The sequence below is a fragment of the Malus domestica genome, chromosome 05, assembly GCF_042453785.1.
Source record: "Malus domestica chromosome 05, GDT2T_hap1".
Classification (NCBI taxonomy): Eukaryota; Viridiplantae; Streptophyta; class Magnoliopsida; order Rosales; family Rosaceae; genus Malus; species Malus domestica.
Genome location: NC_091665.1, coordinates 27,185,091 through 27,213,038, shown reverse-complemented (window position 1 = coordinate 27,213,038; position 27,948 = coordinate 27,185,091). Strand labels below are relative to the sequence as shown.

General features: G+C 35.6%; 3 long non-coding RNA genes and 1 other non-coding gene across 5 annotated transcripts; 1 reads left to right on the top strand and 3 right to left on the bottom strand.

The window, feature by feature from the left end:
* Positions 1 to 300: 300 nt before the first annotated feature.
* LOC139195938 (uncharacterized) lies at positions 301 to 3,056 on the bottom strand. Its single transcript, XR_011581019.1, has 4 exons — positions 2,723 to 3,056; positions 1,433 to 1,751; positions 1,097 to 1,168; positions 301 to 657 (listed from the first exon to the last, which is right to left on the bottom strand). It is a non-coding gene; the product is annotated as an uncharacterized lncRNA (long non-coding RNA).
* Positions 3,057 to 4,841: 1,785 nt separating this feature from the next.
* Positions 4,842 to 6,138, bottom strand: LOC139195937 (uncharacterized). Its single transcript, XR_011581018.1, has 4 exons — positions 5,957 to 6,138; positions 5,758 to 5,860; positions 5,462 to 5,548; positions 4,842 to 4,920 (listed from the first exon to the last, which is right to left on the bottom strand). It is a non-coding gene; the product is annotated as an uncharacterized lncRNA (long non-coding RNA).
* A 346-nt stretch (positions 6,139 to 6,484) lies between these two features.
* Positions 6,485 to 27,644, bottom strand: LOC139195725 (uncharacterized). Of its 2 annotated transcripts, XR_011580574.1 has the most exons (7): positions 27,511 to 27,644; positions 24,799 to 24,860; positions 23,246 to 23,295; positions 20,334 to 20,427; positions 17,658 to 17,703; positions 13,209 to 13,266; positions 6,485 to 6,560 (listed from the first exon to the last, which is right to left on the bottom strand). It is a non-coding gene; the product is annotated as an uncharacterized lncRNA (long non-coding RNA). The 2 variants fall into 2 exon arrangements; XR_011580573.1 differs by lacking the exons at positions 6,485 to 6,560; positions 13,209 to 13,266 and adding an exon at positions 16,026 to 16,489.
* On the top strand, positions 8,303 to 8,420 carry LOC139196646 (5S ribosomal RNA). Its single transcript, XR_011581744.1, has one exon. It is a non-coding gene; the product is annotated as a 5S ribosomal RNA (ribosomal RNA).
* Positions 27,645 to 27,948: the final 304 nt, after the last annotated feature.

Sequence of the window (27,948 nt, the reverse complement as noted above, 5' to 3'; positions counted from 1 at the left end):
TAATGCCATTAAATCTCTCCTCTTAGAATTACATCATTGTATATATGGTTTGCTGTAAATAGTAGAATTCAACTAAATACTTTCAATAAGAACAATTGAAGGCATCTAAATGGTAATGTTGTTAATTACCAGTCAATTTCTATTAACTAAAAACAGTATGCAGATCAACATTAAATAAAAAGCAATTTTTTTGGAAGCTAATGTTTCAAGCATAAATGTTCAAAGCAACAAAGATGCAGTATGCTTGTTTCCATAAGCTATAGAAGAAAGTTGCAGTCCACACATATTTTGCACTTGCAGTTACAATGACAAAATACATGCCCTGCAGTTTAGGCACCTGTTTAAGTAGTTACAAAAACAGAAACCCAAATGTTCAAAGGACTAAAGATGCAGGATGCCTGTTTCTGTTAGTTACAAAAGGAAGATGTAGTTATTACATATTTTCCCCTATAGTTAAGGTGACAAAATACACACCCTACAACCTAGGTACCTGTTTAGGCAGTTAGAAAAAACTCAAAAAAAGGTTCTGTTGTTGTTTCAACAACTAAGTTTTCAGCTGTACATGTTTTAAAGGCAAAATAGAGCAGAGCAACTTTGTGGCAATTTATAACGGAGACTCTAGCCATTCATTTTTTCGGTGGGCGAACATCTTTAGCCCTATAATAAAAAACATGAATCATAGTTTAGTAAACATTTGTATAACAGATGTCACAAACCATAAAATACATATAAAAAATCACAGAAATTAGAGAACCCTAAAAAAATTGAGGTCTAATTTACTTTTTCACAGAGAAGAAAATCTAAATAAGGATGTCCCCTTGATTAAGCTCTGAACAAAAAAAGGTGTATGATTATTTATCTTCAAATGCCAAAGAACCAAGTTTTTACTCCAACGATCCAAAATTCTGAAACATAGTAAATCCATTATCAATTCTCAAACATGCTAAATTCAGAGAGAAGGTAAATAACCGTAATCCAATAATCTAAGAACGTGTCAATTTAACAACCATAGTCCAGTAATCTGAAAGAACCACTATCCCTCCCCAACCCCAACACACACATCATTTTAACATCACAACAAAGCAAAAATACTTACCCTTGAAGGCTCCGAGCCTCACAAAAATGTATGAAGTTCACACATACATTTTTAGGTCTCGATGCACCTATCCTGGAAAGCAACGAAAATGGAAATGCATTAATACAAATGGCAATATCGATTTATGAGATTTTAGTGTTCTGTTTACCCTTGCAACTGAAATCCAAAAATTCTATATAAAAGAGCAAGAAGATTAAGCAGAAAAAAAATCATATTTTCAACAATCAAAACCTAATACCCATTTAATCATACACGAACGAAAAATCTAAACACAGTGACAAATTAACGAACTAAAAACCTACAAAAAAACCAAAAAAAAAAAAAAAGGAAACTGACCTTAAAACAAAGAACAATACACCCTTGATGGTGCGCACCTAAAGAACGAAAGACAGAGATCATAAAGAGAGAAAGAGAGAGAGAGAGAGAGAGAGAGAGAGAAGAGAAAGATGATATGTCTCCATATGGTATTCTGGAGCCAAAACAAAAGCTGCAGACGAAAATAACCTGGAAGGAATCAATTTAAGATAAACATTTAACAACAGAAATCAAGAAATCAATTTAAGATTACTAACCTAGGTAGGTCAGCTGCTGTCAAGTTAAAGAGACCCAAGAAGCTCATTTGAATGAAAGGATTTTGCTTGCTGCACACATAGACCTGTAAATTTGAGCAAACCCAACGTCAATCAGACCATAGGCCAAAAATTACAACAAACAAAAAACTGAGCACAAATTCAAAAATCAGAAGTTAGAGAGAAATTTGTGACCCTAATTTATGAAACTGCTGAGATCTAAGATGTAGAGAGAGGGGAACATATCCCAAACGATCCCATATTTTGGAACCGCTTTAAACCAACCTATCATGAAATTATAGTCACTTGAGAAATCTTCAAATCAGAACGGAACAGGCAGCAAGGGGAAGAATTTGCAAATCCCTGAAATCCCACCCTTTTTCGCTCTGTTTCTCTCTCTCTATGTCTCTTTCTATCTCTATCTCACAGGCAGCATGGCCTCATGTCTGCCCTACAATCCCCTCACCATCAATCCCAATGTTTGGCAGACCTCCCTCTCCCTTTTTGTCCTTGACATTCCACACCCTCATCCCCTTCTCTGTTTGTAACTAATCCAGCACCATTCCACAAACCCAGCCCAAGCCTTACCCCCACTCCGGCCCCTTCACTTTTTTGAAACCAAGTCTCAAACCCTAGAACTTTGTCTGCTTGCAAGCCGCATGCCTTCCTCTCACCAAATCCATCTCTCTCTCTCTCCCTCCCTCTTTGAACATAGTTTGAGTTACTTTTACTGTATTTAACCCCTTATCTTAAAATCAGATAATAAACATTTTTCATCATCGTCACAATCATTTTGGGGAACAAATTTTAAGAAATATAAGAATCACCCTATTTAGTTCACTTCTTCATAAGGGATAATCTTATATAAAAGAACTCGAAACATATTCAAGGTAGAGCAAGCTAAGGATTTAGAAGATAAAGACCCTTTTTTTTTGCAATATCTAATTTAAGCATTAGTCTATGCTGTATGAATACAGTTTATAACATTACCAAACAAAGGAGTTGAAGTGGAGAATGAAACACATACAGACCAATTAACAGAATAAGAATCATTTACCCTTCCCTACACCATGTAAGGTGCTTATGGGTTGCGAAAGAGCGGAAAATGTGATTCAATGCCAAACAAATACACTATACTCCCAACCATCCAAATCATGAAACCATCATCACCAAATTCTTGAATGTGATCTATGCAACTTCCCAAGCTTTCTGCTCAACACAAAGAAACTACAAAATGTATTGGCATATGAAGTGGGATCCCAAAATATAGTTTGAGAACTATATTTGGAATCCTGAGATCATGCACCAACAGAGTCACATATTACCGAATGCTTTAATCGAAACACAAAATAACCACCAAACATCAAAATTCCAAAAACCTAAAACACAAAGCAAACAATTACAGTAAAATTAATATTCAGCAAAATCAAATGAACAAACAATGTATACAAATTCCTTTTCCTATTTCTTGCACATTCTAAATTTGTTGGAACCATATAAAATATATATTTTTTTTTTACAAAATTTATTAAGCATTTAATTAGCATAAGAACATTCACAATTATAGTGGTTCTCTATGGTGCAATTATAAATTACAGTGGAAATGTAAACTTGCAATTCAAGTCTATGCACCTGGTTGGATTTAAAATGTTTACATATTAATCGTCAGCAATCTAACCATTAACTTTAAAAAACTTTCCTCAAAATCCAATCTTGGGCATGCATTAAATCCAATCTAAAACTTTAATTTGTTTATTTGTGCCAAATGTTAATGGGGAAGCAAGATGATGACTTTATTGTTCAAAACCAAAAAAAAAAAATAAGAGAGAGAAAACAAAATAACAAATCTAATGGTTGTAGTGAAAACGCTGGGAATGTAAATAAACATGCAGGGAAAAAAATTGAAGATCCAAAGTAGGTGCATTGGGAAACACTTACTCCAATTAGACACAAAAAGTGATGGTGATGAGAAGAGAGAGAAAAGGCAGTCGCTTTGACTTTTCTGGTTTTTAAAGGAAGCAGCTTTCTTCGATTACCAAAAAAAGGAAGCTTCTTTTCGCGTGGCTGTGATTTCCTGAGTGTATGTGACTGGGTATATGGTACTTCCAATTTTTGTGTCAGTTATGGTAACCGAGCGAGCTGGACATGGTGGCGTGGGACTGAATTCGAAAAGGTGAGAAAAATTAAAAACACAAAAAGGTGTTCATTTTGTCACATTCTGATTACTAAAAATTCAATAAAGTACATTCATTAGTATGGTACCTTAACTATTTAATTCCATCCCATTAAACTAAAAAAAACAATTACAAAAAATAAGGGAAAACTATTTGGAAACCTTGTGTAGAGAGACCTGAGAGAAAGTGACTACTACTCTCATTTCACTCTCTACTTGATCTCTAAAGTTCATTTACCATGTAATTGATGTTAAATTTCAAATTTTGTGGTAGCAATTAGCAAAGCTAATGGAAGAATCAAAATGAAACAAAAAGCATCATGAAAGAAATCAAGATGAAGAATGAAATTTTGGCAACTCACCATTTTCTTCTTTTATATAAAAGATACATCCTATTTGTAGTGAAAACAGGTCCGAGCAACCCCAGTTATCCTGAAGAAGTATTTTGTCTTACTTTAAAAACATAATTTGTGAAATTATCTCTATTAGCTGAGAACAACAACAAATCTTCATGCATAGCTTGTAGAGAAAGACACCGGGTTTACAAAAGAACATGTAAGCATAAAATAAACGAAGCAGGGAAAACAAAAAATACAATTGAATACACTGTCAAAAGAAGATGAATAAATGAAATTTACAAAACAAAGAAATGATGAGAACTAAAGTACCCATTTCATAATCTAATTGCTTTTTTGATTGGTTGCCATTTTTAGTTCTTCAATTTAGAGAGAAACCATAATTCAGCACATGAATAAAGTGAAAACATAGAGATACATGGGATAAGTTCACAGCCAGCTATTCATGTGTAATGCATTCACTTCTGAACCCCAAACACAACGAAACAAAAATTCGCACTCATGAACTATTGCTCCCCTATGTAATAAGAATTAAAAGCATCTCAAAAAAAAATGGCAAACTATAAGAGCACTACAAAAGTAAAATTGCAAGAAATCTAATACTTGGAGGGCAAGTACTAATTACACGAAAATGAACGATTGAACTACCTTGCGTGGAATTGTGGCTTGGTTTTTTCCCATGCTTATAGGAAGCTTTGCACTGAGCTCTTATAGCCCAAATTTTCTCTGAAGGGAAAAAACACAATTTTGAAATAAGATTTTCATATTATACCTTAAAGAGAAGAATTAGAAAATGAATAAGAGAACAATGAGTAGTTTTCATCATATATTATTAGAGTATGTGGTGTTCTGGTCCAATGGTCTTACAGCCATATTTACTTTATAACTCTTTCTTTTAGTTTAAAAAACATCTTGGATCTCAAATTAATATGAATACGGATTCATAATTTATAACTAAAGATTTTACTGCTCCTGATAAGATGAACAAAACACCATTTATTCTATGCATTGCATTACAATCACAATGGAACATATCATTAGACATCCCCACACAAAAAGTTTTTATTGCTACTTTCATATTTGATTATCCTTTTCCTGAAGGATGAGGGAGCTATTTTTTTTTTTATTCCAATAAAGTTATAGGGTTGCAAGGATATTATCAATTTAATTGATTGTATTTGTTTGGTGGAACTTTTACATCTATATTTCAAGTTTTCAATTTTAGCATTGGGAGAGTCATTCATAAAATGTTCGACAGTGAGATTACCTCCATGGATTATGGTCATAATGGACAGCTCATTTTCTGCGGTGATGGGACTATATTTTTCAGTCATTCACCATTCAAGAAGAGGATCTGCCATATGAGGATCACTGTCGTCCAATTAATATAAAAAATTGAGACAAAAACGATAAATTTACATAACAGGCTTTCATTTTCTCAACCAAGCAAAAGAAAATACCTATCTGTTAAACACTCGAATCAAAGAAATCAAAACCCATCCAGAACGAAAGAAATCAAAATCACACACAGATATGAAAGACAACTCAAATTTGAAGTCTTACTTTCCGGGTAGCTTGGCGGCTGACATGAGTCTTCTTAATAGTTTTATCCATCCATGGATCCATTTGGTATGCCCGTCACTTCTGGGTCGTACAATTTTAATATCTGCAAAAAGAATTTCAAGAATCACTTTTTAGAATTGAAAAGCCAAAAGTGCTACAAACTCCAAATTACTGAGAACCAAAGTGGAGTAACACTTACAGGTTGCGAGAGGAGATGACGACGTTGTCGGATTTCAGGGCGAACAGGATTATGGAAATTGCATCTCAGATCGGGCTTTCAAATTTCAAAGGAGCTCCGCTCATGGTGGACCCAATCAACTCTCTTTCTGTCCCCCTAATCGTGCACCTGCCCTCACCTCTCTCTGCACCCAATCCCCTCCCCTATCTCTCCTAAATGATGCCCCCACAACATCCCATTAGTGAAGAACCAAATCCAAAAGTAAATTGCACTTACCTATTATGCTAGGATTTAAATAAAAGTCTCCAAATAGAAAGACAAAGAATATAATACAACAGATAGCTCACCAAAAAGTTGCAGCCCTTTCACAATGGTGATACATTTTCACTTATTACACTTGGCTTTTTCAATTGTAATTTCTTGCCTTTCCTGCAGAAAAAAACACAACAGAACAGATTTCAATAACCACTCATACCTATTCCTGGAACTAAAAGTTTCAATTATTTATCTATATATAAATATTCATTATGATCACATATTGATCACCGACCTGCAAACTCTGATTTGGAGCTTGTTTGCTGGCTAGTATGGTCTTAGAAAATGAAGCGGCATCATCTCCATCAATCTAAATACAAAAAAAAAAATTGAAAACTTAATAAGCTAATTTATCAAAGTAACGGCGGAGTCATGTTTAGAAAAATAAATGAAAGGACAAAATAACAATGCAAACTTATACCTTGATGCAAATGTTTCAAAACATCTTTATAAACTATGTTTTTTGTATAACCGTAGGGCATGTCGGAATCATTAGTAATAACAATTTTTAGACCTTTTTTTGCGGTGACTCTAGACACCGCAACATATAGTTGCCCATGAGAAAAAACAGGCTGCGATAGATACAAACCGACAATTTTCAAGGATTGTCCTTGGCTTTTGTTGATTGTCATCGCATAACAAATTTTGAGAGGGAATTGTCGCCTTCGCAAGATAAAGGGAAATTTGTGCTGGGATGATTCAGTAATTATCCTGGGGATAAAAACTCTTTCACCGATGTTGCTTCCTGTAATGATTTTTGCTTGTATAATTCTGTCGTTTAATTGGATCACAACCAACCGTGTTCCGTTACACAACCCAACACTTTGGTTTAAATTCCTGATCAACATCACTGGGGTGCCAACTTTCAAAACCAACTTGTGATGCGGCAAACCAGGCAAATCAAGTTGGTTTAGAAATTCTGTTGGATAAAGCACATCTAAATTTTCTAAATTTTCTGTTGAAGAAGACACTGAATCAAAACTGAGATAGGTACGACTTTCACCGGGCACCATACCCAACAGAAAATCATTTATTCCAGCAACTGTATCATTACGTGGTGCCACAATAGCTCTCTCTTTCAAATATGACACATCTTGAAAATTTGTCATGAAATCAGTATACACAGCTGAAACCATGGCTTTGATGGGATCTTCATCAAAACGAATAAGGAATTGTTCGGGTATTTGAACCCAATAGCTTTCTTCATCAGTTGAAGATAAAGACCCGACAACAGTACCATTGCCAATGTCTAATATCCACCTTGCAAAATCAGCGAGTTCTTGTTTTTCCCTTTCGTCCAAACCTGTCTTCGAAAGTCTCATATTTTGCTTTAAAAAGAATACAGTTAAATAGGGCCAAAGATATGAACTTGTCAATGAAGCTTCAACAATGTCAGCGACGCTTCCATTTGGAACAACAGGAAGAATTTGCCTAAAATCACCTCCAAAAAGAATCGGCTTACCCCCAAATGGCAAATGGTCAAAACCTGGTTTTGACCCTTTAAGAACATCACGAAGAGATCTATCAAGAGTTTCAAAACATCGTTTATGATTCATGGGGGCTTCGTCCCAAAGAATAAGAACAGCTTCAATGATTAGTTTTGCAAGATGAGTCCCTTTTTTTATTTCACAAACCGAACAATCTGTGACGTTGATAGGAATTTTAAATCTAGAGTGAGTCGTTCTTCCACCAGGAAGCAAGAGGGAAGCAATTCCAGATGAAGCCACTGCCAAAACAATCTGATTTTGGGATCTTATTTTAGCAATAATGGTTGTCCACAAAAAAGTTTTGCCTGTGCCACCATGACCATGCACAAAAAATAGGCCAAATCTATTGTTCTGAATGGTTTCCATGACATTGTCATAAACATATTGTTGCTCCCTATTTAACTGGCTGATTAAGAGCGAGTGCTCATGCTTCATCTTGTCGACATCGTAATCTAACTCTTTTCTCAAACTCCTATTTGCAAGTCTATCCATCATCAAATTGTTTGGTTGCGGTAGGTGATGCTTCGACAAAGAACTATTTGCAGCAACAAACAGTTTTTCTAACTCGTACATCATACCAACTCACATGCACCGGATCCCATCAGAACTCCGAAGTTAAGCGAGTTTGGGCGAGAGTAGTACTAGGATGGGTGACCTCCTGGGAAGTCCTCGTGTTGCATCCCCCCCACAATACCACCCCTGGATGGAGGAAGAGTACTTCCAGAGAAGATGCCACATCTACCTATGAGACAGATAAGGCAAGTCAAGACGACACCACACTCCGATACTTAGAAGTTTCGTGATTACGAGATCATTCTCCCACAATATTTCCTAATGTCATTTGTACTAAATCATTCACTTGTACTCACTAAATGAGAGCTTGAACCTATGTACTTGTGTAAACCCTTCACAATTAATGAGAACTCTTCTATTCCGTGGACGTAGCCAATCTGGGTGAACCACGTACATCTTGTGTTTGCTTTCCTATCTCTATCCATTTATATACTTATCCACACTAATGACCGGAGCAATCTAGCGAAGATCACAAAAAGCGACCGTTTTCGCTACCTAGGATCTATCTTGCAAGAGAACGGAGAATTAGATGGAGATCTCAACCATAGAATACGAGCTGGATGGATGAAGTGTAAGAGTGCATCCGGCATGTTGTGTGACCGTCGTAGGCCACTGAAGCTCAAGGGAAAATTTTATAGGACGGCAATAAGGCCAGCGATGTTGTATGGCACAGAATGTTGGGCGTGAAACATCAACACGTACACAAAATGGGTGTAGCGAAGATGAGGATGCTTCGTGGGATGTGTGGGCACACGAGAAAGGATTAGATTGGGAATGAGGATATCCGAGGTAAAGTAGGAGTAGCCGAAATTGTAGGAAAGATGAGAGAAAATCGGCTCCGGTGATTTGGACATGTGCAAAGAAGGCCGACTGACGCTCCGGTTCGAAGATGTGACTACGGGATAGAGGTTCAGGGCCGAAGGGGTAGAGGAAGACCTAGGAAAACTTTGGAAGAGACTCTAAGAAAAGACTTAGAGTACTTGGATCTAACGGAGGACATGACACAAAACCGAGCGCAATGGCGTTCTAGGATTCATATAGCCGACCCCACTTAGTGGGAAAAGGCTTTGTTGTTGTTGTTGTTGTTGTTGTACAAAAGTAAATTTCTAACTTCATCTTGGTATTTAGAGACATCTTGCAAGCCAAAAGCATTCATCATGTTTTTCATAATGTCATCACACATCGTCTTCCAATGTGTTTCAAACAAAGCTGATGGATCAGCAACACCACAAAAGAGAACCAACGTGACAAACAATTGCCTAAGTTGAGAGGATGATGCAGTGAGAACGGCTTCTAACATAGCGTTATTCCATTCCCTATCATCACCTAATAAACCAAGAGAGGTGCATGCAGCTTGAAATGTGGGTTGAAGAACGCCATTCACGGTCCTCAGATGTTCAAATCCAAAGCTGCCTTTTTGGTAATTTAGCAACAATCTCAAGTAATATAATTCACCGGCAGCAGGGTGAACATATGCAACCCTACCTAAAGATCTACCTTTTTTTCTACGGGACCACTGTTTCTCATCATTTTTCCATACATACTTCGTAGGAAATTCAACGTAAGATAACTCACGTGCATCAGGGTCTTGAAGATTGGTTTGAAACCATTGTGTTAACATTGTGCTTTCAAGATTAGGGTGGTTAACAACATGGTTGAGATCATCGGTGTCTCTGAAAACAACATTTTGGTCAGATGGAAGGTGCACAGACAACCTCTCAACCGATGGTTCTCTAAAATGAATGTGAAACTGTAACAATCTCCAAACTGCTTCGTAAGGGCATAAGTATCTACAATTTAGATAAGCCACAATCTCATCAAACTCCTCATCCTCAAAAACAGCTCTAGCCCGATCAACACCTTTAGTTATGTACTTAAAAAGATATTTAATGAGCATTGATTGACAACATGATTCAACATTTATATGTGCTTGATACTTCAATAATAGCTCACGGTTGTAAGGGACAACAAATGCATTATCAAGCTTGATTCCATTTTTTTGAACAAATAGATTTTCTATATCTCGACGTTTATACTTAACGAAACCGTCGTCAGAAAAAATGGTTTCACTTGTGAAAGATTTAGGAAATTTTTTTGAACACTTGTTTTCTTTCATGCAAGGCGAAAATTTATTCGCAGCACCACATGGACCATGCATCATGTACTGTGAAACTGCATCATACCCAGCCTTGTCACATCTTTGATCAGGAATCTCAGCCGAAATTATAGAATCAACATCATAAGGAGAATGACACTTATAATGTTTTTTGACCCAAAGTAAGATATGACAATGAGGAAGACCTCTTTTTTGGAACTCCACTGTGTAAAGCACTGTTAATCAAAATAGAATGCAGATACATCAAAATTATAGACTCTTTAGATTTGCAGCGAAAAGATAAAAAGAAATAAAGGCAAAAATTTGGGCAAGAATAATATACTGACCAGATTCGACCTCGCCAAAAGGTTTTCCTGATTTGAGGTAATTAATCATATGGTCAAGTTTTGCCTTAAAAATTCTAGAAATTAGATCTGGTCTGTCTTCAGCTTTACAACCAGGTTTATCACGTAGATCTTCAATAATTTTAGGCCATTTAGCATTACAGGTGAAAGTGATAAATAAATCAGGATTTCCAAATTGGCGACATATAGCCATGGCATCCTGATAATTATTTATCATATATCTAACACTGCCTGTAAACGAAGTTGGCAGAATAACCCTCTTGCCAATAGTAGAACGAGCTGCATTCCCTGCTTTAAGTGCTTCATGAATTCCTTTAAGACCTTCTATTCTCAAAGAATCTTGATTTGCTCTAATGAAATCTAACCTGTCTTCTTCAAGTGTCGCATATGCATCAACCAAGTATTGTTGAAACAATCTCCCGCCTTTTAACAGGGTGTCAGTATGGCCTGGTCTATCCTGAATTTGATAACCAAAAAATGCTCTCATGGATACCCCGCTACCATCCTTTGGTTTTTTCCCCCTAAAATTGGGATTCCAAGGGAGACCTTTCCTATAACCATCTTCACTGTAAGGGAAAAGAAAAGGATATTGAAGTGCCATGTACTTAGGATGTAACTTTGTGATTCTCTGTAGGCCATCAGTTTTATGCTCCACAACAATATCTCTTTCGGTGTGAAATTGGCCGATGTCCCCAACTATCAACCCACCTATCCCGTCACTTGCCGGTAAATTGTACTGCACATCACGGTTGGTCTGTGCACCATACAAACGCAGCCTTAAATTACTTGTGGACCCTTCATTAATCCTATCCCTGGCAAGCCTAAAAAGCTTCACAACTTCATTACACTCATCCAGCATTTTGATAAGGCCACCAACAATCTGTTGATCAAGTTTTTCAGACGGTTCTGATCCGTTGAAACAATTGATACGATTATTGACTTCATTTTGAGTGTCATAAATGTATAGCTGTGCAAATTTAGGATCACCGCCTTCTGGAGGCAACAGAGAACCCATCAAATGATGTACCTGACCGTTAATCTTAAAAACATATGGACCCCGACCCTTGTTGATAGACGAATCAACTTTGGCTCCCATTGAAGTTAATGCCATTATTGAATTATATGATCTAATATTTGTTTTAAACTTCAAAAAGGCTTGAGAATTCATGGGGTTTAATAAATGTTCCAAATAAGCAGGAGTGGGTTTAGCGCGTGCAAAGTGTACTTTGTGGCTCATGCAACACGCAGTAAATTGTGGGGTTGAAACAGACGAAGTATGCTTAGCATGCTTCTTTGTCTGCTCTGCAGGCCAAAACAAAGCATTGCAGTATTGACATTCGCAATCTCTTAATCCAAAATCAACATATTCATGATTAATTCCTATAGAAAACAAAGATTAATAGAAGCTGATCAATGAAGAAATGTTAAATTTTCAAAGCAGCAAGAGAATGCAAAGAAAGCCACATTGGAAGATTGCATACTCTTTCTTTTTTTCTGATAGATAGTGCAGAATGAACACTTTGAGTATCTTGCCCAATGATGAGCAAATTCGTAACAGAATGAACACTTTGAGTATCTCTGGCTAATAGATAGTGCAGAGTAGCATGATCAGCAAGACAAACAGGTATAGAAATCAGATGAGAACTCGTCCCAGCTTCCAAAAGTGAGGCAGAAACATCATTGGTAGGAATATTTTGCTCAAAAATTGATGCAACTGTGTGGGAAGGGTTGCTTCCATTGTTTAAAAATAGCAAAGAGCTTGAAGCATTGTTGTATTCATCGTTATAAATGGTGGGAACATCTTGCAACACCAAACTATTCAGATCAACGACTGCAACAGATGCAGGCAAATCGGCATGCTGAGTTCCAGTGGCATTGCTAGCTACCCCTATTCTTCCAGACATAAATCTACATAGACGGGAAAAACCACACGGCAGTGGTTTATTCTCTAATTAAAGCAATGTCACGATGAAGTAACTATGTTAACCACATGAAATGAGGTGCGAATCACAACCCATTAAAGCATGAGGTTTTCAAAACCCTGACCATGTTGTTCTGCAGCTGTTTCTTTAGAGAAAGATGTTTCATAGTGCAAAATGAAAAAGGATGAGGTGCAAATCACAACCCATTAAAGCATGAGGTGCGAATCATAACAGTAACAACATAACCCTAGTCTTTTTACAAAAAAAACAAAGAATAGAGAAAGTTGATATGCAGCTGTTTCTTTAGAGAAAGATGTTTCATAGTGCAATATGAAAAAGGAACAAATAAAACGAATTCCAACAGCAAAAAAAGTGCGCTAAAGGTAAATAGCAAAAGATGAAATAACAACGTTATCATGATGCAAAAAAGACATGCATCGACAATCAAGTGTGCAAACCGAGAAAAGAGTGGATTAAAAAAAAGGCAATGGTTCTTTAAAGGTCCAAAAATCTAACCGTTGTAGAAGCGGAAGTACAGCTGCTGCAAATGGTAATGAAGAACAATGTAGGACCCCTATGATCAAAACAAAACCAAGAGAAGGAGGAAGACAATATATAAACACATGTATAATTGGAGGGAAATAAAAAAGCGAACAAACATTAAACAAAAAAAGGCAAGTCACAACTCTACACCATTAGTTCTGCAGGACATGCATGCGTAAATTTGAAAGAAAGAAACAAATTATTTAGGCTGGATTCACTATAGACCAGTAAACGGTGCGAGATCATAAGTACACAGTTAACAATGTAACCCGTTTATTTAAAACAACAAATCATTTTTACCAATCAAAAATGGAGTTGGGCTTTGCGCACATAATCAACAACAAACATAGAAAGTAGTTCTAATCCATTATGTAGGACATGCACCAAAGGTTTTTTGAGTAGAAAAAAAGATGTATTGCCTGAAACAGAGATGACCAGGGTGAAACATTCAAATTTTTTTCCTTCGTTAACAAATGAAATGCACCGAGATAAACGAATCATGTAGAATCAAACCCGATCAAGCAATAAGAAAGCATACAACACAAAAAATTAACAACAATCCAAAACAGTTTTGGTTCATCCAACAAAAGGCTTAAGAGTATTAAACATATCATTGCAACAATTAGAAAGTCGGAAATTGAAAGTTTGCATTTGCTATGCCTGATCCCGTAGATGTTGGAAAAAATGTTCACTAAATATATTCAGGAAAAGATAGAAACCAATGATGCAATTCCATCGCTTGGGATAGCATACATCAGGCTGGAGTCTAAGCCTGAAACTAATACTTATACATCGCACATCATCTATAAGATTGTCAAGTTCCATTTCAATTTTCATCATTATAAAAATAAATATTTATCATGCTTATTATATTATTCATTTCTTAACTAAAAAAAGATTAATTTTCCAAAATAACAAAAATACAAAGGAATCATGTAAAGTTATATGCTTAGCAACAATAATGCCATTAAGGAGGTGTTGCACCAAAAATATTTTAAACACACAAAAATTTCACGGAACGATTATATACTCCCACGACGAATGAGTTAGAGTGAGATCAGGCAAAACATCATCGTTGTATATATGTGTTAGAAATTCTTTAAATTTTTAGCTTGCCATTTTTTTTTTCATCAAAGGTAGATATGTCCCATAAGCTCAATCATAGGTAGACAAAATCTAATTAGTTACACGATGCAGTTTTTATATACTTATACGAAGACAAATGGACCGAGCATGTGTAAACAAATTGTTACTGAAAGAATTAAGTAAACCTAACCAACAACCACTATGTAAACTGTATAAGTGACATATGACTTTGTTTCGGTTTAATAGAAGCACCAGAGTAGGTTTTTATATGCAATATGAGAAAGAATTCATTACAGCACAAAAACTCTTGGATTAAAGAAAAGCCAAAAAAAGTCAGAGGCACACAATCGATGGTCTTCATCATCGTGGGGTAAAACTCTAGCTAAAGAACTTGGCGCATCTACTTGGGAGATACTAAAGGCAGCAGAAGATACAGCTCCAGAATGGTGAATAAATGCTGTCAGAGAAGATGCTACATCTACCTAGGGAAAAGCAAAGAATCTATGACATTTGCCCAAGGGGCAAATAAGGGAAGTGAAGATCATACGCTATCTTAGGGGAAAACTCCAGCTAAAGAAACATCCACATCCACATCCACTTGTGGGAGAGATAAGACAGCAGAAGATATTGCTCCTGCTTGGCGGAAATACAGACAAAACATGGAGAGAATTTTCTCAGTTTATAACTAAAGAGACGTAACACCACATGAGGACTCTAACAACACTTGAAAGTGCATCCCAAGTGCGAACGCTGTTAGCCATCTCTATCTGACCGGCAATTCTTGCGAGGCACAATGTTGCTGCTGCAATCATGCCTCACTTTTTCTCTGCTACTCTACTTAGCTTCCTAACCTCTGTTTGCCGGCATTGTGTTCACAGCACAGAAACAGTGAGGAGACAATCGTTACGGTTTTCCAAAGGCATGGATACAACCATGAAACCATTAGCATTAATTTCACCACCTACCCAAACTTCACCCATTCTTGAACCCACCCTCTGCAAACTGCACTCAACCCTTTTATTTTAAATTTTTGGATTTCTTGCATGATATCCATGTCTTCGATATTCTAATAGTAATATACCAATAAAAAATAACAATGTAAAACCCATACGCACCTCTTCTTCCCCGATCAAAAAATCAACCTAAAAACCACATTAACCACCACAATTTTTTAGAATTCAGTTATGGTCGAAAACAAATAACTTGCACAACATAATCATCCATACAAATAGAATTTTTAGGGAGTGAGGAACCAACCAAAATTTTCAGAGTTAAAAAAGAGAAGAGAATCTTACAAAAACCGACCAAAGGTGCAATTCAAAAACAAATTTGCTAAATTTTAGCAATCTTGCACATACATTGGCTTTGTTCAGCATTAGACCAAATAAGCAAAGAAATGATTCATTCATGAGAACAGGAAACGCATAAAACTGTAAGCAGAGAAACATAATCCCAGGACGATGAGGTTATTGGTAGCAAAAAAATATTCTTAAATGAGACAAAGTTGTATCAAAAATGTGCAAAATAGAGTATTAACAACACTTCATATTTAAGATGATAAAAGGGTCACGAAAATACATTAAATTGGGAGACAAAAGTGTACCAAAAAGTTGAAAAAAAAAGAGTAACAACAACACTTTATGCTTACAATGGTTAAGGGGTTAATTGTTTACATTATTGCCCTTATCGCCAAACAAAAAAAGTTTACACTACCCTTATCTTATCCATGACCCATATCGTCTCTAGACATTTAAAACCCAGAAGGTTGTTGCAGCAGAGGCAAGCAAGAACAACAAAACTCCAACCTCTTTGCAACAACCAAACTTGAACATCCCACGAAAAAACCCCAAAAATCGTTGCAAAACATTATCATCCAATGGAACTTTTTCTTTCGGCGGATTACCATGATTTGCAGGTCGATACATAGTATGGACCACCAACTTGTTTCGGTTCGGACCTTTACCATAAACACGCAAACCCATCCTTGTTTTTTCTATTTTTACTGCTCTCTTTGTACCAGGTCCAGGGGAGTATCAAAATATCTCACGAATGTCCCTCGATTTTTTTCATCACTTCGTGCCTTAACCAGTTCCCTTAAGTTTTTGACCAAAACTCCTCCTAGAATCTGTTGTTCTCTTCGATCAATCTCATTCATCATTTTATTTACCCTGAATCAGAAATTAAATACAGCGTTAATATTGATGTTTTTTTTTAAAATACATTTTAGTTTCTAGGTTTAAGAATAACACTGTCATAAATCTTTAAAACTCAAATTAATAAAGTAAATGCATAAGAGCTTGCAAAAGTTAGAAAATTATTAAAGAAAACACAATCAAAAAACATTTTGACAGTGTTGTAAATCAAATTTTGAAGTCAAAGCCGATAAAGAAACTACGTAACCTAATTATTCATGAGTTAATGCATCTTGCGACTTGAATGTAAATACCCACGAATTTTTCTGAACATCTAACATGTATTCATGAGTTGTTAAAAGGCAACTCATTTTCTAAGACATGGGTTTTTTTTATTAAAAAAAAAATCTGATTTGTTGAGAAAGTGCAGTTATGAACAGCATATGTTAAAGTAATTCGGGAATGATGAAATAGTTAACTATCGAAAAAACGCAATTAAAACACCAACCAACCAATAACAGAATCACAGAGATAAAATGTCTAGCAACGTTTGATAAAAAAAGCTACAATGCTGGCCTAAACCAGAATAAGAGAGTTAGCAAGGCACCTTCAACCCTAACAGAATCACACAAACAAAATTAAAAGAAAAAAAAAAAAAAACCAACCGTCCAACCATTGGACAATAAGATTCCAAACCAACCACATAAACAGAACAAAAACAACATGGAGACATGAACACAAAACTTGGAATTAGATCCCAATCACAAAATGCCAAAACAAAATTCGTAATCTAACTATCCCTATACCTACAGCCCATCCAAGCAAATACAATTGTAATGGGGTTTAGAACAAATAAACCAATCATCCAATCTGAATGTCGTTTGGAACTAATACACCCACTACTCAGTTTTCTCAAGCTTTACATAAATAGACAAATACAGATACGTTCACAAAATAGAAAGAAGCCCAATTCCATTCTAAGCTCAAACCACCAAATAAATGCTTAGTTACTCAACCTTCGCATAAATGGATAGATAACAGATACGCACATAAAAAAGAAAGAAACTCAGTTCCAATATAAGCTAAAATGAACAAAAATTAATCATATATTTAAAATCCAAGCATGAAAGCTTCACAAATATAAATAAAAAAAGGTAGATAACTAATTAGGCTTTGAAAAAAATGATGGCACATAATTATATACCTCAAAACATCAAGAAACCAACTTCTTCCTCCAGCGGTCCAAATTTCTGAAATATGCAAAAAGTAAATCCATTAGCAACCCTAAGACTTTCAAATTTAAAGACAAAAGCTAATGAAATTTTAGCTAAATGACCAAAGACACTAAAAAAACAAAACAAAAAAAATTTAGGAATATTTTGAATCCGAAAATTGTCAATCCCATAAAAAAGTTGCATCTTTTTCACTGTATTTTTCTAGACTTTAATCACAGAGAATCAACGAAAGCGAGGGAAATTATGTTGATGTTTTATGTAATGGCCAAATAGTGAATAAGGTTCCTCAGATTTTGTCAAGTTCTTCAAATTAGCACATATCCAAATTCGAATTGAATAAACCACACGTCCAAATCAATTCAATAAACCACTCATTAAAACTTCTAGAAACTCAAGTTATCGCTACTTGGTTAAGAAGACAGATATATATCAACATGAAACCAAAAAAAAGGCAAGAATTTGCCAAAATTTGTAAATCAAACACAGATGTATCAACTTATTGTCCTCTGTTAGTCCGTTATCACCTCACATGTCACACTTTTTGAGATTGGATCAATTTGATCACAACCAAACCACCAGTATTAAATTTAACTAACTGACGATCAAATGATTTAAACATTGTGTATTACAAATTCAAATCAATGGTGGTAATAAATAAGATAATTTCAGCTACCATTTGCGATTAAAAACGAACAATGCTTACTCCCAAGGAATATCTAACAATTTGGGTCTACTTTTGAATTTCGTCCTCATTAAACTGCTTACTTACCTGGTTTTAGATGTCTTTACTTATGAATCTATTTTTTTTAGAATGAAGTTAGAAAATGTTCTAGCACCAGAGACTATTAGAAGTTGGAAAGATATGTCGATGCAGTCGTTTGAGAACAGTTTGGGAAACTTTGGGTAGAAAATACGCTCGCAAGGAAAACCGACAATGGGTGAGTATCACTCTCAAAGCTGGTTTATGTTTAAATTAGTGAATTATCATAATCTTTACTGGTCGGTTTTCACTTTTGGCCTACTTTAGTGTGTAAATGCTAAATGTATCACTCATTTTGCTTGATCCTGGGCAACACTTACACCCTTACTCCATTGTCACCTTTCTGATTTTTGAAGAACGAAGACTTAACTTTGTTCTAAACTTTTCCTAAATCAACGTAATTATGTCTTAAAGATTTAGACCTGATGACATAGCAGTGTTTGTGGCAATTCTATTTCTCTTTCGTCTTAATTACAGAAGCAGTACAATTTTTGGGGAAAAGAAGTTTTCATGATGATGAAAGAAATACACTCACCATCTTTTAGATTCGGGGATTGTACATTTTAAATTGAATTGAATAAAGTTGAATATATTATCTGAAAGACTCAATTTTTAGAAGTTCTAATCATGTCCTATTTATTCTTAGTGTCGTTGTGAAAATCTTCTAATGCATAGTTTAAGGAGGTGCAGGAATCCATTTTGTTCTGCTGGAACACTCAGGTAACAGTGTAATAACAGGCGAGATTGGACGTGCAAAGAAAAAGACCAATAGGATCATCTGCTACGGGACTTGAATGCACGAATCTTAACCACATGAATTAAACACATGCAACATGAAAAAAAATTCAACACAATCATGAACGAAAAAAAAAAATATATGAGTGAACGGTGTCGGTAAGATAAGTAGTTCCGCTTTTACATATATTCAACCAAGCTGATTACAAAAGATATAACTGGAAAAACATGCTATGTTTCCCTAACAAACAGGAGCAACATGAATTTAACATTTAAATTGGCCTTAAAGTTAAGATGGCAAAATATATGTTCTGCGGACTAGCCTAGATCCCACCCAAAACCCCCCAAAAAAATGTTAAACTTCTTCATCCAACGGAACTTGTTCTTTTGGCGAATTACTACGATTTTCAGGTGAATGGATAGTGTGAACCACCAATTTGTTTCGGTTTGCACCTTTACCATAAACACGCAAACCCATCCTTGTTTTTTCTATTTTCACTGCTTTCTTTGTACTGGGTCCTGGGGCAGTTTCTCTATATATCTGTTTTGTTCCTCGAATCTTTTCATTGTTTCGAGCCTCAATCAGTTTCTTTAAATTTTTAACCAAAACTCCTCCTAAAATTTGTTGTTCGCTTCGATCAATCTCTTTCACCATTTTATCTACCCTGAATCACAAATTAAATATAGCGTTAATATTTATAATTTTTAGAAAAATATGTTTAGCTTGTAGGTCTTTAGAATAACACAGTTAAAAATTTCAAAATTTTAAATATGGAAGTTGTGATTTTTTTTTTTGGAAATATGTCTAGTTTGTTGAGAGATTGCAGTTGTTAACATTACTTATTAAAGCACTTCAGGGAGGATGAGATATTGACTACCAGAAAAACCTAACGCAAACATCGACCAACCAAAGTAATTGCAGTTGTTAACAAAATTGCATAGACAAAATTTAAACCAAAAAAAAGAAAGAACTATCGGACCTCTGGACAATCAGAGGTCTCAAAGATAACCACGAATGAGAAACAAAGCACAGAACAAACATATAATATAAGCCGAAAAAAAAAACCAAACAGTCATTTTAAAAATTACAAAATCACATTGTTTGAAATGGAAAGCATGGGGAAACAACGTATTCGAGTTCAGGACATACCAAAGGCTTGATTGAAATGTAATGGCTCAGAACCCCTTCATTAAAGGCAGCAGCAAGAGTAGATTATGATTCCACGATGCGAGCCCGATCTAAACTACAAAAAAGCAATGAGACTGTGATTAAGAATTCGAAGTGCAAACAAACAGATACAATAAGAGTAACTTAAATCGTTATGGTATAACGGACTCGATATGTGAAAGTGCACCAAATAAAGTGTGAGTCTCAAAACATTAAACATAAAAACTATAACACCCCCATCTCTCTGCAAATCTTACAAACAAAATCCTAATCTTGAAACCGTTTCTCCCGGACACCCCATACCATAGAAAATGCACCCTATGCCCCAAACATAATGCTTAGTGGCCAGATAGCAATCTGTGCAGGTTGATCAAGATGTCACTAATTAGTTTTTGCCAACAGATGGTTAACCATTTTGCCATTTTTTTTTTGCAGAAAGTGGAGCATATTTAACTTTAAAAGACGATCTCTATTTTGTCTAGACAGATTGCATCACCAATGCTTTACCACACATTCACAAAAATGAGCAGTGCTGATTGACAAATGGACAAACCTGAATGGTACTAACCGAAGCACAACAATCCTCCAAAGGAAAACAAACAATGAAATGACTTCGAGAAAAATATGTATCATTTATTCAATGAAACACTCTAAGTTGGAAAAGAGTAAAATTAAATTGAAAAACAATAATCTAACAGAGAAAAGAAAACGAAGAACTGAAATCATTGACAATTCCAAGCAATATAGCAGCTATTATCAAGATCCAAAACAAATTCTGGAAAGTATGGGGACCAACGACTATTAGAAGTTGGAAATACATGCCAATGCAGCTGTTTGAGAACACAGTTTGGGAAACTTTGGATAGGAAATATGCTCGAAAGAAAAACCAACAATGGGTGAGTATGACTCTCAAAGCTAGTTCACGTTTAAATTACTGAATCACCATAATCGTTGTTGGTTGGTTTACTCTCATGGTCTACTTTTTATTCAAGTTCTTGTAAAGAAAATTGGTCTTTTAACATGCTCTTTTCTAAATTTTAAAAAGGATCATAATTCTGTAAATAAATTCAATTCCCAAATTGAAATTGCAGTATAAGCAAACCATAGTTGATCACATGGTTTTTTTATCATAGCCATAATTAGACTAATGTAATTTATACTTAGAGACAAATGTGTTTTTTCAGATCGTATTTTCTGTCAAAAGTTATAGAAATATGAAAACGATCATCAAAAATTTCAAAACTGGCATTAACCAAAATTAAAAGGAAATAAACATCATGAGTGCTTGCAAGATGAGAGAAGGGAAACAAAAAAGGAAATGGTGCATTTGAACAAAATGATGATAATATAAAATCTTAGGTTTGAAAATGTCTGGATAATCAGAGGATCACAAAGAGAAGAAAAAAAGAGAAACAAAGCCAAAAGCAAATGAATAACATAAGTCGATCAAACTTAACATCAAATAAAAAGTTCATAAAGTCGCATTGTCTGAAATGGAAAGCACCGGAAAAGAAAATTACATTTGTTAAAACAGTGGACTTATAAAGCAGGTTTATTTTTGCTTCAGGTTAATAGAGCGGTAACTGCAGAACTCGAAGTTAACATGCACTGTGAGGCTTGTGCAAAGCAACTCAAGAAAAAGATATTCAAATTAAACCCTTTTACCAATGCAGAATGTGAAACACTTCTGCAGATTTGTTTTGGTTTTGGTGTAGTACAGCACTGCAAGTTCAAGTTTGTTTTAAAAAACTGCTGAGAATTTTTTCCATGATATTTTATATTTCCCCTTCGTTGTTTGTAGTAATGCTTAATTTTGTCATAACTCCACCCTGAACCTAAAACGCAATGTGGTTCCATGAGACAAAGCATGTAATAGCATCAGAAACTTACCAGTTAACCATATAATAATCTAATGCGATCCTAAGATGATGTAGTCATGGATAAAGCATGTAATAGTATCAGAAACTTACCAGTTGCTTCTAAGTTTTGGTCTCCCATTGTATAGGAAGATAAATTTGGCTGCTTTCTTTTCTAAGCATGGTATTTTATAAGTGTCATTTGATTGAGGGAGATGCATATGATTTTATTTAAATCTAATCAATGGAGATGCTTCCTATAAATTTGCTTTCTACATGGCTTTAATCACCTGAAGCCGATAAAAATGTTTAATAGAGATAAAAGCATGTATTTATTGTGCTATAAATAGCCTGTAGTTTGTCATTTGGGAGAGTTTTTTTTTTTTGGAAAATGTTTGATAAAGAAAATAACCTTACAAACAATATTAAGCAGCACTATTTAAGAATCTAAAAACAATCCAAACTAACTACACAGACAGGACAGACAGCAAAACATGGAGAATTGCAACACAAAACCTGTAATTAGATCTCAATCACAAAATGGCAAAACAAAATCCCTAATCTAACTATCCCTATACTAATAGCCCAGCCAAGCAAATACAATTCTAATGGGGTTTAGAACAAATAAACCAATCATCCAATTTGAATGGCGTTTGGAACAAATACACCAACCATTCAATTGGAACGGGGTTTGTTACAAATACATGCTAAGTTGTCTCAAGCTTTGCATAAATAGAGAGATACAGACACGTGCACAAAATAAAAAGAAGCCTAGTTCCATTCTAAGGTAAAATGACCAAATGGATGATTAGTTATCTCAACCCTAACATAAATGGACAAATATTGATACGCACACTAAATAGAAAAAAACTCAGTTCCAATATAAGTTCAAACAACAAAATTGTTCATCACATTGCATCATATAATCAAACATCCCTCCATACTTAAAAGCTTGCAGTGCCAATTATTTCATTTGACTGAAAATTACATGGGTGAATAAGAGCTACGGTTTAGAAGTAAAAAGTTGAAATTGTTTACCTTGAGTACAGAGAGCTTCCTACAACCAATTGTCAAGACTTGTGTTTGATCTACATACATGTCAAGAAAAAAATTAAAAATTTATCAGACAAATACATAAGGAAGCAAGAATTGCAAAAACAATCCATCAACAAAGGAGCAAAACAATAAGTAAAAAAGCCTTCAAACACCCTTCTCACGCAAATACAGAAGCAATAAAGCATGGAGAAACAATCTACCAATAAAGGGATATTCAAAGGATGTAAAGCAGAACATATCATTGTAGATGCCCCAATTACTGAAGGGATTCAATTATTTTCTGAATTCACAGAACATATCATTTTTGCTTATTTTCATTTATTTATTTTTGCTATGCAGGTAATTTGGTTCTACCCACTGTACGTATTCAGCATAATCCTGAGCATCATCTGGTACTCACAAAATTACCCCTTTATGCTTCATTGTTTTACCTGTACATTATTTACTTGATTCGGTTTTAACTACCATAGGTTAGGTACACATCTTTATCTTGCAATGCAGGATGTTAAAAGTTCTGGACGTCACTCTGATCCTTTAGTTGTTGTATCACGATTGGAGTGACAATAGTTTTTAATATACAGTAATTTTTTTAAAGTTCTGCATGTTTTGATGTGTCTACTTTCCGATGCCTTATTCCTTTTCCATCTCTACCACGTGATTATCCAAATCTACAATTTTATTTTAACTGAACGTACAATGACATTGTTAAGTACGGATTTTCTACAATAGGGAGGGAGATCTGCGCCAACCACATTGGATCCGGCCAGACAAAATGTACTCGTGCTCCATAAACTACAGAATCAACATGTCCCAAAGCATGCCATGGTCTATTGAAAAATGTACAACCGTTGTCAGTCAACTATGGAGTCACAAATTAACACTGCTAGAGAGGACTATTAGAATTCCATATATATATATATATATATAAGAACCCAAACTAAAGTTAACATGAATCTTAAAACCCAACATGTTGGGGATAATTTAATACGGTGGAATCATTAAAGCTAGTAGTTAGTCTTCATTCAAGTCTTGATTTTTCACTTTCCAGTAAATTTCTTACTTGGCAATGCAAGACGCATTTGGTTCAAGGGCAGCAGATAGACTTACATGATGCGAGATGTTGTAAGCTAAATAACAGTGAAGGGAAAATGTGTTCTTTTCTTGGATAAGACTCTTAGACCAGAAAAGCTCAACCTAAGTGGTTTCATTCTTCCCACCTGCAAACACTCTGCTCAAATTTCACAGAAATCAGGTACCCCTAATTTTATTCTTTCACGTTTTCATCTTCTATTTAATCACTTGTTTTCACATGAAGATTTCATTTGATTCTTTGATAAGAAACTAAAACTCCACTGAATGAGTTCTAGTTTTACTCGAAGGGCTAGAATTACATGCACACGCATACACAAAAATGAAACAAAAATATAAGGGTCATAAGATAGAGACCTGAACTATGTACAGTATAACCAAATTTAAAAGTTCTTGCAGCAATTTACCAAAAGGAAAAAGAAAATCCAAATTATCATATCACATACGTATTACACGAAGCGCGTCCAACAATTACACCATGAGCTCCTGCCCTTCTTGCTGCATTGACCTAAAATTAAAGGGGGAAACAATATGAAATAAAGGTCAATGGGAATCAATATAAAGGTTTTGCATTAGCTAAATCATATTAGAAACAGTAGCAAAGCATGAAGAAACACAGAAATGAGCACAGTGCAACCTCAATTTGACTTGTTGAGAAGAAAACAGCAGCAAAGCAAGAATAAACACAGAAATTAGCACATCAACTACATCTCTTTTCAAACCTAAAGGAAAACAATTCAATAAGTCCAAAGCTATGAGCATTCCTCTGACTCCTGTTTGTGGTGAGCTTAACACACACTGATGAATCAGTAACATCTTCCTTCAGCACCTATATCTGCCTTCACTGCCAAACCTATTCAATTTGATCTATTCTATGACAAACATCCTCTATAAATTGCATGATTGGATCATAAGAGCAGAAGCTATTACTCATTCACATTTACATGTTAACCCGTCTTAACCACTAAGATTACATATATTCAAACATATAATTGCATATCCAACACAAATTTAGGAATACAATCAAAGAACGTGAACACCAAACTTTGTACGTGGTTTGACTACTTGCCTGCACCTATGTCAACACTCAAAGTTCACTCTAAAGCACAATACTAAATCAGACTAAAGTTTTACCGTGCTAAAGCTGCAAACAGGGGACCTTGGAAATTAATATTGTTGTGGCATGTGAATTCCCAAGTGGTATTAAACCATCAACCATCATAAGATAGCTAATGATGAAAAAGAAACTGAAGAACAAAAAACAATGATGCATTTGAACACAGAGAAGAACCTTGTTTCAAAATTATACTACCTAGCAACAGAAGAGCAAAACAATAAATGAAACAGCCTTCTAACACTCTTATCATAAATAGAGAAGCAACAAAACATGGAGAAACAACCCAGCAACAGAGGGATATTCAAAGGATGAAAAGCAGAAAAGGAACCTGAATTCGACTTGTTGAGAAGGAAACAGCAGCAAAGCACGAAGAAAACATAAATGAGCATAGTGCAACACCTAAGTTTAAAAGACACAAACCTAACTCTAACAGTGTACAAAACAGTGCACTAAACAGACCTATCCTCCTAACACCCAACTAAACATGCTATAAACATCCATTACAATTTTATTGAAACAAAAAAATGTCAAACACAGTTTTAACAAAGCAAATGAGAAACAAACAATGAACAATAATTTCTGAACAGTGTTTTACCTGTTGAATCAGAGGACAAAACCGAAAACCCTCTCCTCTCCCATACCTCCCTCAGACATCCTCTGCTCACCAACCCCGTGGGGTAACCCGTTAACCCCAAAAAACACACAACATGCTCTCTGCCCTATCTCTCCTCTGTCCATCCGTCCCTCAAAAAGTGGGAAAAAATCTCTAAACATCACTCCCACTCATGAAATCGAGGATCTGCAGCAATGGTGCTGAGATCCCCACTCCTTCCTCTCCCTCTCTCTCTCGCTCCGTCTGTCTCTATCCATCTCTCAGAGGAAGCATGGCCTGCCATCCCCGAAACCTGCACTGAATGACAGCAAACCCAAACCCACCCCAATCCGTCTCAAATGCACAGGACAAAATTACCCTCCTAACTTTTAATAACTACATTCCAACCCAGCCCCAAATCCCACGGTTTTGTTGTAAATAAAGCAAAATCGAGGGGGGAGGAATTGACATCAAAAGACAAAATCACCCTCTGAATTTTTGAGAATTACCCCCCAACCCAGCCACATTCGGCTGGCATTGTTGTAAATAAAGCAAAATCAAAACAAACGTGAATAGTAGATGCCCTCCCCCTACTTTAGAATAGATAATTTATGGATGTTCGTATGTCAATTGGCCAGCAAAAGATTACTCCCAATCACAAATTAAATTTTATATCTACAAAATATCTATGGCATATGTAAGTTTTTACATCAAAATACAAACACATCATGCAACAAATGAACATCCAGCAGCAAAGCATCTCGTAGAAAAATATGCTTTATTAAGCCTGTTATGTTCAGCAATTCAAGCTAATGAGAAAGTGCATTCATATAATTAATATTTAACATAATATGCCCCTGGTTATCATTTTATACGGAAATTCCTTCAGCAAAACAAGTATACAGCTTCAAGAACCTATTTGTCGATATGATCCTGACCCAAGAACATTTCCCCTGTATGCGACAATCCTAACTACTCCATGGTCATCTTATGCTGCAGGTTTTCAGTACTGCACAATTCTAATGTAATAAATAATCCTCGATCAATCCTTGGGTCATATAACACATTTCTAAAGTCTGCTTACCACCTCAGGTCGAACGGATACACCAGAAGGTATATTAATGACCTGATAACATAACTCTCTCAACCTCACTAACAGTAGTATAAATTCTTCATCTACTTATTTTCTACCATTTGAACATCAATTCCGCATTTATAGTAACACGAAATAAAAATCTCAGCTTACATAAGAGAATTAAGACATCCCGAGCTCACATTTGCCACTTTAACTACAATTACACTAAAAATTCAAAATCAATCTGATTCGGAACACAAATATAATCATCAATTATACATAAAAACACAAGCATATACATATATACACAAGCATACACACACACACACACATATATACATATATATATAGAGAGAGAGAGAGAGAGAGAGTACCTGCGCAAGGACCTGTTTGGGTGACCAGAGCCCTGGAAGAAAGCGACGGCTTCATTGCCACTAATTTGGCCATCGCAGTCAAAATCGGCCCGTCGTAAATACGCATCGAAGAGATCCACATTCGCCGATTGGTTCTACGGCGATGCCATCGCGACCGTCGGATTGCGATTCGCGGAAGATCAGACCACGAAATCAATCGAGAGCGCCGCGTGCTCAGGCTGCAGTACGCGTAAGGAGCGCCAGGAAGAATCAGAAAACCACGAATTCGGAGGACCATGTGATGGGCCCTTACCATTATTCACTGTCTCCAAGTTGTTCCCTCTGAATTGTAATTGCATTACTTCTTATGGTGACTCAGCACCAAACCTTTTGTCTGTAGTGGATAGTGGATATATATTTCTCTTTTGTAATCCTTGAGGGGATATGAAATGAATTAAC